Genomic DNA, 10,148 nt, shown 5'->3' with positions numbered 1-10,148 from the left:
AAATAGCTTCTAATTATGTTTTGTATTTCAATCCTGTCTGTTGTGATATTTCCTTGTTCATTCCGAATTTTAGTGATTTGGGTTTTCTCTTGTCTTCTCTTTGTTAGTGTGGCTAAAGGTTTATCAATTTTGTTTATTTTTTCGAAGAACCAACTATTTATTTTGTCAATTTTTTGTATTGTTTCTTTTGTTTCAATTTCATTGATTTCAGCTCAGAGTTTAACTATTTCCTGTCTTCTACTACTTTTGGTGCTGGTCTGTTCTTCTTTTTCTAGGGCTTTGAGCTGTAGTGTTAGGTCGTTTATTTGTTGAGTTTTACTTCTTTTATTAAATGCGCTCCATGAAATAAATTTCCCTGTAAGTACTGCTTTCATAGTGTCCCAGAGATTTTGATATGATGTTTCTTTGTTCTCATTTACCTCTAAGAATTTTTTAATTTCCTTCCTAATATCTTCTGTTATCCATTCATCATATATTGCCAATCATACTTCAGATAGAGCACTAATCTCCAGAATCTATAAAGAACTCAAAAAACTCTACTCCAAGAATACAAATAATCCAATCGACAAATGGGCTAAGGAAATGAATAGACACTTCACAGAAGAAGATCTACAAGCAATCAACAAACATATGGAAAAATGTTCAACATCTCTAGTAATAAGAGAAATGCAAATCAAAACCACCCTAAGATTCCATCTCACCCCAATTAGAATGGCGATTATCAAGAATACAAGCAACAACAGGTGTTGGAGAGGATGTGGGGAGAAAGGTACACTCATACATTGCTGGTGGGGCTGCAAATTAGTGCAGCCACTCTGGAAAGCAGTGTGGAGATTCCTTAGAAAACTTGGAATGGAACCATCATTTGATCCAGCTATCCCACTCCTCGGCCTATACCCAAAGGACTTAAAATCAGCATACTACAGAGATACAGCCACATCAATGTTCATAGCTGCTCAATTCACAATAGCCAGACTGTGGAGCCAACCTAGATGTCCTTCAATTGATGAATGGATAAAGAAACTGTGGTATATATATACAATGGAATATTACCCAGCCATAAAGAATGATAAAATTATGGCATTTGCAGGCAAATGGATGAAATTGGAGAATATCATGCTAAGTGAGATAAGCCAATCTCAAAAAGCCAAAGGACGAATGATATCACTAATAAGTGGATGATGACATATAATGGGGGGAGGGAAGGGTTAGTGTTAGGGTTAGAGTTAGGGTTAGGGAGGGGGGCAAGTATGGAGGAAGAAAGGACTGTATAGAGGGAAAAGAGGGGTGGGAGGGGTGGGGGGAAGGGAAAAAATAACAGAATGAATCAAACAACATTACTGTATGTAAATTTATGATTACACAAATGGTATGCCTGTACGCCATGTACAAACAGAGAAACAACGTATCCCATTTGTTTACAATAAAAAAAATACATTATAAAAAAAAATAAAAATAAAAGATAGTGCACCATGATCAAGTGGGTTTCATCCCAGGAATTCACAGTTGTTTCAACATCTGGAAATCAATAAATGTAATTCATCACATCAACAGACTTAAAATCATATCATTATTTCAATAGATGCAGAAAAAGCATTTGATAAAAAACAGCAGTCCTTCATGCTCAAAACACTAGAAAACATAGGGATAGTTGGAACATACCTCAACATTGTAAAGGCTATCTATGCTAAGCACATGGCCAACATCATTCTAAATGGAGAAAAATTGAAAGCATTCCCCCTAAAAACTGGAACAAGGCAGGGATGCCCTCTTTTGCCACTTCTATTCAACATTGTCCTTGAAACTCTAGCCAGAGAAATTAGACAGACTAAAGAAATTAAAGGGATATGAATAGGAAAAGAAGAACTCAAACTATCCCTATTTGCTGATGACATGATTATATATTTAGAGAAGCCAAAAATTCCACCAGAAAACTTCTAGAACTCACAAATAAATTCAGCAAAGTAGTAGGATATAAAATCAACATTCATAAATCTAATGCATTTTTATTCATAAGTGATGAATCCTCTGAAACAGAAATTAGAAAAACTACCCCATTCACAAAAGCCTCAAAAAAATACTTGGGAATCAATCTAACAAAAGAGGTGAAAAACCTCTACAATGAGAACTACAGAACACTAAAGAAAGAAATTAAAGAAAACCTTGGAAGATGAAAGATAGGCAGAATTAATATTGTCAAAATGACTGTACTACCAAAAATGCTATACAAATTCAACACAATTTCAATTAAAATCCCAATAATGTACCTCATAGAAATAGCAAAAGCAATCATGAAACTCATTTGGAAGAATAAGAGAACCAGAATGGCTAAAGCAATCCTTAGCAGGAAGAGTGAAGCAGGTGGTATCACAATACTGGACCTTCAACTATACTACAGAGCAACAGTAACAAAAATGGCATGGTATTGGCACCAAAATAGACAGATAGACCAATGGTACAGAATAGAGGACACAGAGACAAACCCACATAAATAAGTTTTCTCATACTAGACAAAGGTGCCAAAAACATACAATGGAGAAAATTTAGCCTCTTTAACAAATAGTGCTGGGAAAACTGGAAATCTATATCCAGCAAAATGAAATTAAACCCCTTTCTCTCACCCTACACAAAACTCATCTCAAAATGTATCAAGGACTTAGGAACTAGACCAGAGACTCTGCACCTAATAGAAGAAAAAGTAGGTCCCAATCTTCATCATGTCGGCTTAGGACCAGACTTCCTTAACATGACGCCCAAAGCACAAGAAATAAAAGCAAGAATCAACAACTGGAATAGATTCAAACTAAAAAGCTTTTTCTCAGCAAAGGAAACAATCAACAATGTGAAGAGAGAGACTACAGAGTGGGAGAAAATCTTTGCCACACACATTTCAGATAGAATCTATAAAGAACTCAAAAAACTTTACACCAAGAATACAAATAATCCAATCAATAAATGGGCTGAGGAAATGAACAGACACTTCACAGAAGAGGATCTACAAGCAATCAACAGATACATGAAAAAATGTTCAACATCTCTAGTAATAAGAGAAATGCAAATCAAAACTATCCTAAGATTTCATCTAACTTCAATTAGAATGTCTATTATCAAGAATACAAGCAACAATAGGTGTCGGCAAGGATGTGGGGGACAAGGTACTCTCATATTTTGCTGGTGGGGTTGCAAATTGGTGCAGCTACTCTGGAAAGCAGTATGGAGATGCTTTAGAAAACTTGGAATGGAATCACCGTTTGACCCAGCCGTCCTACTCCTTGGCCTATACCCAAAGGACTTAAAATCAGCATTCTACAGTGATGCAGCCACATCAATGTTTATAGCAGTCAATTCACAATAGCTAGATTGTGGAACCAACCTAGATACCCTTCAACTGACCAATGGATAAAGAAACTGTGGTACATATACACAATGGAATATTTCTCAGCCCATAAAGAAAAGTAAAATTATGACATTTGCAGGTAAATGGGTGGAGTTGGAGAATATCATGTTAAGTGAAATAAGTCAATCCCAAAAAACCAAAGGTTGAATGATTTCTCTGATAAGTGGTTGATAATACATTATGAGGGCTGAGGGAGGTAAGGAAAGAATGGAAGAAGGCTGAATTGTGTAGACAGAAATGATTGGTGGGGAGGGGGCAGGGGAAGGAAAGATAATAGAATGAGAAAAACATCATTCCCCTATGTACATGTATGAATATGCAAATGGTATGACTCTACTTTGTGTATAATCAGAGAAATGATAATTGTACTCCCTTTGTGTACAATGAATAAAAATTTTAAAAATTTGGAAAATTTTCAATTAATGTTTCTTCAAGTATTGTTTCTGTTATCCCTTTTTCCACTTTTGGGGACTCAAATTATATTAATGTCTTTGAAGTTGTCTCACAACTCACTAATACTATGCTCTTTTTTCCTTTTTTTTTTTTCAGTTTTCCTCTGCATGTTCTAGTTTAAATAGTTCCTACTTTTATGTTTTCAAGTTCAATAATGACGTATTTTGCAAACTCTAATCTGTTATTAATCCCATTAATTTTTGTCAAAATTGGAAGCCCTCCTTGACATGAGAATAGGCAGAAGAAAACTAAAAGAAAATATATCTTAATTTTTATCTTGTTGATCTGGAGGGACATTTTGGTGGCTAAAAATAAATCTAAAAACCATACAGGGCAAGCCTTTATAGATTGGAATATTCAAACATTTACATTTCTTACAACATCCTGAAAAGATCATAAATAGAGGAACAGGGCATGATGGCACATGTCTGTAATCCCAGGGGCTTGGGAGGCTGAGGCAGGCAGATTGTAAGTTCAAAACCAGCTCCAGTAATTTAGTGAGGTCCTGTCTCAAAAATTAAAAAAAAATTTAAAAGGGCTAGGGATGAGGCTCAATGGTTGAGTGACTCTGTTTGCAATCACCATTACCCCGACAAAAATCTTTACTAGATTACGTGACAAAGAGCAAATGATATCTGCCATACATATTATAATATGTTACTGTTTCTAATATGCAAAGTAAGGAAAGCACACACTCAGTATGTAGACACACAGACAATTCATCTGACAGGAAACAAAAATGATCAATCTAAATTAGAAAAAAAGCAATCTCATTTCTATTAAAAATACATAAATTAAAATAAGGTACCATTTTCTACACATCAATTTAAAATTGTGAGTATGTAATACTGGTGACAGGCAGTGAAAAGGTGAGGTCAAATAAGGTGTCTCAGTGATACTACTCCTGGGTGTGATCCAGAATTCTACTAGGAATTTGTGAAAATCATCCAAAATACCTAAGCTTATGAATGATACTCATTATTTTTTTTATTATTTATAATAGAAAAAGTATCACTTATACAACTATGCTTTGAGGGATGGTTGCTGTTTTAGTCAGTTTTACATCATGATAACCCAAATACCCAACAAGAACAATGTAGAGAAAGAAAAGTGGGGGAATCATGGCTTCAGAGTTCTCAGTCCATAAGTGGGTTACTCCATTGCTCTGGGCCCAAGGTGAGATGACCACATCGTGGGAGAAGGGCCCAGGAGGGAAGCTGCTCAGTTCATGGTGGGGTCAGAAAGCAGAGTGGGGGGAAGGAGCCACAGGAAAGATGCACCTTTCCAGGACATACCTCCAGTGATCTATCTCCCCTTGTTATGACCCACATGCCTATCATTACCTCCCAGTCAGTCCATTCAAACTAGAATAGACTGATTAGGTTATAGCTCTAACTATCTAATCATTTAACCTATGATTAATCCAGCATTAACAGAAGATTTGGGGGACACCTCATATTGAAACCATGACAGCTGTGTAATTATCATTAGATCCATTGGTTCCATACCCATAGATTCAATCAACCACATATCATAAAGATTAGGAAACAAATGCAGTCAGAACATGTATAGATTTTTTTGTCATTATTCCCTAATCAATACAGCATAACAACTCTTTACATAGCATTTACAATATATTAAGTATAAGTAATCTAGAGATTATTTAAGGTGTACAGGAGGATATACATAGGTTATATGAAATATTACACTATTTATATAAAATATTCAAGCATTTGTGGATTTTGGTGTCTGAGGAGTGGGAGAGGTATTCTGGAAACATCAACCAAAGATACTGAGGAGCAAGTACATCACATTCCTAACATCAGTTCAGGGTCCATCTTCAGCCAGGAAGAACTTTCCACTAAGTCTCCTTCACAACCCTTTGATGTTCAGCCTTTTATCATCTCCACTTTACAGAACTTCAGAACAAATTGCCCATGTTCATACCCCATGTGAGTGGCAGAGACTGATTCCATCCTGATCTGCTGTAAGCAAATATAATCATGAGGGTGTTTTTAACAAAGTAGGGAAGTGTTTTCGATATGATACCAAATGACAAAAGGAGAATCCACATTGGCTCCATGATTTTAAGTGGGAAAGCATATGAAATTGTTGCAAAATACATCATGAAGAGAAGGAAGTGATGAGAGGTCAGAGAGGGGCTGAAAGTGTAAGGAGTGAAGGGACTGGAAGGCAATTTCCAGGCCCTGGGGCACCACTTCCACTTTACCATGGCCTCGGGTAGGAGATCCTGGAGGGAGGCCCTAGACCAACCAGAGACCAACATCTGGGGTGATCCTTGAAAGGGCAAGAGATCTATCAGACCTGAGAGCTCTGTCAGCTGGAACACTCTATCCCCCACTTACTTACCAGCTAAGGACATTAAAGTGCAGTGAACTCTGATTTTGAGAAACAGTTAGTGGTACTAGCCCTGAGAGAAGGGTCTGAGCTCAGATGAGCTATGAAATCAAAGAAGCTAGCCAGGCAGGCAAAGTCGTGCATGTCTATAATCCCAGACGGCTCGGGAGGCTGAGGCAGTAGGATTTCAAGTTCAGACCCAGACTCACCAACTTAGCAAGGCCCTAAGCAACTCAGCGAGACCCTGTCTCTAAATAAAATACAAAAAGGGGCTGGTGATATGGCTCAGTGGTTATGCACTCCTGGATTCAATCCCTGGTATCCCCCCAAAAAATGAAATCAAGGGAGTTGGGAGGGGGGTGGGTTCTTACCATCTAGAGGGCTCTCAGAAATGGCAGGAGAGGTCTGGGGATTGGCATCAGTTTCTCTTGCAACCTCATAGATTCCACTGCAGACAGTGTCACTATCAATGGAGAAACTAAGGCACAGAGAGGCCAGGTCATTAGACCAGAGAGTGAACTGCTTTTAAGAGTGAATCTGACTCCATGCCTGCTGCGGGCCACAGAGAATAACAATGTCAACAACAGAGGCTGGGCACCTACTCAGGGTGCTCCTCATAGCTTCACAGGTGACTGCGACCTCCCACACAGAACACTTTGGGCACCCAGCCCAATGGTCAGTGACACAGGAGGTCCTGAGCTTCTGTCCTCAGGCCTGCTGCAGGCCTTGCCAAGAAAGGGTTTCAGGCAGCACTGTGTTTAGAGATTCTGTAAACATCTGCTGAACTGGAGGGAAATATCCTTAACTGTTTCAAAGCTAAAAGATAGAAGGAATACTGTTTTTCACTTCCCCCGAAATGAAATCTGTTAACTAGGAGTCTTCCAAACTCAATCCTCAGGAACCTGAAGCCTAAACTTAGATTGTCCTCAGAAGGTCAAAGATCCCCCTGGGGCAGGGTCAGCCAGCAGCTGCTCAAGATAAACTTTGCTTTTCTGCAGACTCAGGTCTTTCTCTCTCACAATTAATGAGATCCTGTGGCACTTCCCCTGGGAGAGCAGAACAATAGCTGTGAATGAGCAGGTGGCCTTGGCTAGGCTTGCCTTATAAGCCCCTCACCAGAGATCAGGATTCATATCCCTGCACAGCACTGGACACCCTCTGACCTAGGCCTGCAGGGACCTGGCCCACCTCAGCACGGTGGCCACTCCTGCCTTCTTCTGCTCCCCACACCCTTAACTGATGCAGAACCCCATCCCACCTCTACAATTTTTAGAGGAGGGGTTCTGGGGATTGAACTCAAGGCCTTATGCATGCTAGGTGAGCTACAGCCCCAGTCCCAAATGCACCCATGCGTCTCTAAGATTTTGCACCTGTAAGAACCCAGAAACCATTCTGGACACGGGAACTCACATAAGAGAGTTTATTTAAGCAAACAGGCAGAGTGTCTCCCTGCAGGGTAAGAGAGAAAATGAGAGGAAAAGAGAGAGAGAGAGAGCACACACACAAGAGAGAGAGCATGAAAGCCAGGAGGAGAATGGAGAGAATGGCAGGGGAGCTATTCTTAAGTAGTGCAATTTCTCAGGCTAACAAGGACCAATAACGGAGAAGAATACTTGCAGACTGACTGATGAACCAATAGGATGTTCAGAGACTGACAAGCTAGGTTGTAAGTTGGGAGGCAGAGAAATGGCTGCAGTGTAAAGGGCGGGGGGAGCAGCTTTATATTATATTATAACAACAACAGTTCCTTCAGTTCTACTGGGAACTTCTTTCTGGGACCTGCTGAAATGTCACCTCTTCTGAGAGGCTTTTATTGATCTCTTTCCTACCCAGTTATTGGTTGATGGTTTATTGTCAGTTCCTTCAGCTTCTTGTGCTGTGTGCTCTGACAGAGAAAGTACCTGGCACATAGTAGTTGGTCAGCTACTCAATGAGTGGAAGGAAGGATGGATATGTCCTAGTGATTTGAACTGGGCCACTTGGATCTACCTCCTTGATCTGAAGATAGATTTAAAGAGGCAGTATCAACCCTGGATTCCATCTCTGGGCCTCTCTGCAGTGGCTCTGGCTTCATTGCAGGCCAGGGTCATGACCAACATGTAGAGCCTGAGATTCCACACCAGAGAGACATGAGCTCACTAGGGCCATCTGGGGTGCCAGAATGGGGATGGTCCCAAAGTATTGGAGAGAGGAGGACAGTAGAAAACCCAAGGGAGAATCTTGGGCTGGTTGCAGCCTCAAGCTAGCTGAAGGAGCAGCAGGCAGTCTCCTACCTGGAACAGAAGCATGAAGATGATCACCCTGTTGAGGATTAAGTGGAGGAAAACACATTGCAGACAGAAGAGATCATGGGTGACAGGCAGACTCGTTTGAGGCTTAGAGGAAGGCGAGTTTGGTTGGAGAATGGAGTGTATGCTCAGGACCATACTGAATCTGGCAGCTAGGCTGCCAGTCCCAAATCATGCAGGGGTATAGTTTCCTGCGTATGACCCAAGAGAGAGGCCCGACAGGGTAGAACAGCTAGGCAAGGGTGGAGCCTGTGTGATCCGAAAAGGCTGCAATAGTTGTCCCAAGAAGATGGTAGCATTGGACTGGGGAGATAGCTCAGCTGGCAAGCACAAGCCCCTGAGTTCGATCCCCAGTACCACCAAAAAAAAAAAAAAAAAAAAGAAGGTGGTGAGAGGGCTAGGGAGGTCCCTGAACTAGACCAAGAAGAAGCAGGACTAAGAGTATGGAACCCTGTAGTGGACAGGAAAGGGGACATCTAGGAGGGTCTACCAAAAAAGGGAGTAGTCCACAGGTTTACAGTAGGAAGAAAGCACCAGGTTACACAGTGGTTGGGAGGAGGCATCCCACTCTGCAAGGAAAGGCTGGATGGAGACAAGTGAGGTTGTTCTCCCAAAAGCTCATGTGTGAGACAATATAAGAAAGCTTAGGGCTGAAATGACTGGGTTATGAGAATTGTAACCTAATCAATATGTTAATCCACTGATTGGGATTAAATGAATGGTAACTATAGGCAGGTAAGGGCTAAAGGAGGTGTGTCTCTGGGGGCATGCCTCTGAGGTGTATATTTTGTGCTTGTTGAGCAGAGCTCTTCTCTTCCAGTTGCTTTCCTCCACCATACCCTTCCACCATGATATTCTGCCTCACCTCAGCCCTGAGGAATGGAGTTAGCCATCTACCTGCTGAGATTATGAAACTCTAAGCCCTAAAATAAATTCTTTCTCTCTAAAATTATTCTTCTCAGGTCTTTTGGTTATAGTAGTGAAAAAGCTGAATAAAACAACAGATTTACCCCCATCCCAGGGCCCAGCAAACTTGCCTTCAGTACCTCCCCACATGGGATGAACCAGGCACTGGCCTTATCTCTTTTACTCCACTCAGAGTCATCTTAGGAGGAGAAGGAACCTGGGCCCTAGTGGGAGAGATTGATCAAAGCCCTCATGTCTGTGATTGGCATCAGCAACACCATCCCTTCTCTGTGAAGGGCCTGAGCACTTTGGACTAGAGAAAAAAATGCATTCTGCAGCCGCAGTCCAGGGCTGGCAGTCCAGACTTTGTTGAAAACAAAGGAACCTTCGGGGAATGGGGAGGGACTGCTGGAAAGGGGCTGGTGCCCCCATGGGGTTGTGGGCTGTGGGGTTTGGTGCCCCCACCTGAGCCTCAGGGGGTTCAGTATGTCCACCCCAGTAGACCTTTCAAGAAATGGCTGGGCCATTGTGCAGAAGAATGCCCGGAAATCCCGCACCTCCCTCATCCAGCGAGGATGGGGGCTCTTCCTCCTGGCCAGGAAACTCCAAGTTGGCTTCCGGAAGGTGGCCTGGGGGCTGGGGTGGCAGGGCACCACCGCACTAGTGGGAAGGCAGGACACAGGCCTTTTGTGTCCCTTTGTTTCTCCTGTCCAAGCACCAGAGTAGAATGCCCAGCATGGGGCCAC

This window comes from Sciurus vulgaris, assembly GCF_902686455.1.
Source record: "Sciurus vulgaris genome assembly, chromosome: 8".
Taxonomy (NCBI): domain Eukaryota; kingdom Metazoa; phylum Chordata; class Mammalia; order Rodentia; family Sciuridae; genus Sciurus; species Sciurus vulgaris.
The sequence above is the reverse complement of the archived record's forward strand: the minus strand, read 5'-3'. Positions refer to the sequence as shown.